The 1,403-nt window shown below is 42.4% G+C and overlaps 1 protein-coding gene across 1 annotated transcript in view; it reads right to left on the reverse strand.

The window, feature by feature from the left end:
- The window catches only part of gal3st4 (galactose-3-O-sulfotransferase 4), a gene marked incomplete at both ends in the record, with an annotated part of 16,374 nt that continues 14,971 nt past the window's right edge, over positions 1 to 1,403 (reverse strand). Inside the window, 1 exon segment of the mRNA XM_042216740.1 lies at positions 1 to 1,403.

The following is a 1,403-nucleotide window of genomic DNA, read 5'->3' on the forward strand; positions in this document are numbered from 1 at the left end:
GACCAGATGTGCGCTGTGTAGGGTGGCCGACTCTGGACGGAGAACAAGACGATCGAATGTTTGACACTGGGCAATAAATTCAATACTTTCAACAATGAACGAACATGTACGATCTAGGAAACAACCTGTTGTAAGGAGGTTCATTTAAAAACAAAGTGGCGCATGCATATTTCATGTATATGCATGCAGTCACGTCTGACGCTGTCTGTCACCTGTGCTACCTCGCATGCAGGGATGACCCTCACTAAGGCAGGGTCAACACTGTCAGTGAACCCACTCTGTGACACTTCTTATGCAATCAAAGAAACGTTGTTTTCAGCCTGTGTTAGATTGTACGGACAGCAGTTGGTGAAGAACACAACTGAAACAGCACTTTACCTGCTAAAACTCCTAATATGGTCTGTGACTCTACTTTCCTTCCACAGGTACGTCCTCAGAAAGGAGGGAAAGGTAAGCATGCTGGCCCTGCACTTGCCCAATGTAGCTTTGGACCTCAGTATGGAAGAGCAGCTCAATGACAAAATGAAACTGGGACTGCTGGGAGTCACTGGAAACAACAGCGAGCTATAAGCCTTCTGCCCGACAGGTGCAGACTTGGTTAATGTTGCTGAAAGTGTGGATCTGAAACAATATAGCAATCTTAGTCTAAAGCTAAAAGATGTATTTTCCTAAATGTAAACAAACTGTGGCAGAAAACTGAAACTCATAATCCAGAAATAGCTTTTAGAGTCCAGACTCACCACTCGACAGCACAAACAAGCCTGTGGTGTTTCAGGAGACACGCCCACAGGCACTTATTTTGAAGCACTACCTTAATTTCACTGGGAAAAAAAATCATTACACAAACTTGATGTAAATCAAAACATTTAAAATCCTGCCTAAAAGTGAATTTTTTAAAATTCATCTGGAAGATGTACCTGCACCACCACAGCTGCTATCTGCGGCCTTCTCCTATAGATGAGATTTGCTGTCTCTGAGCCGCGTTTAAAGGCAAGCTTATGTAAAAAAACAGTCTGTATGTTAAAATACAAAAAAAGATTTGAGCAAGGAAGCGATCATTTGTCTGATGAAATCAATAACAGCTGTTAATGCAACAACAAACCTAAACTGTCTTGGTTTTCTGCAGTGCTCTGTCCAGCGAGACTGTCTTCATGTTTTTATTTTCACAAACTCCCGCCTGTGTCGCATCAGCCACAAGGCCCGAGCGGTGTACCCCTCCTCTGTAACCTTGGGACAGCTTGTAACTTTCATTTCATTTAAGCATTAACACAATAAGAAAATGCAGTTCCAATAATAAAATAGACTGTCACTGGGAGTAATTGCCAAAGATGAAAACATACCAAACCAGAGAGTGTGTTCAGGAAAAGAGAGAAAACTGGAAGTGCTGCAGAGAAGCTTGTTTC

This window comes from Haplochromis burtoni, unplaced genomic scaffold (assembly GCF_018398535.1).
Source record: "Haplochromis burtoni strain Fernald_Lab_line unplaced genomic scaffold, NCSU_Asbu1 Contig_1230, whole genome shotgun sequence".
NCBI classification, from domain to species: domain Eukaryota; kingdom Metazoa; phylum Chordata; class Actinopteri; order Cichliformes; family Cichlidae; genus Haplochromis; species Haplochromis burtoni.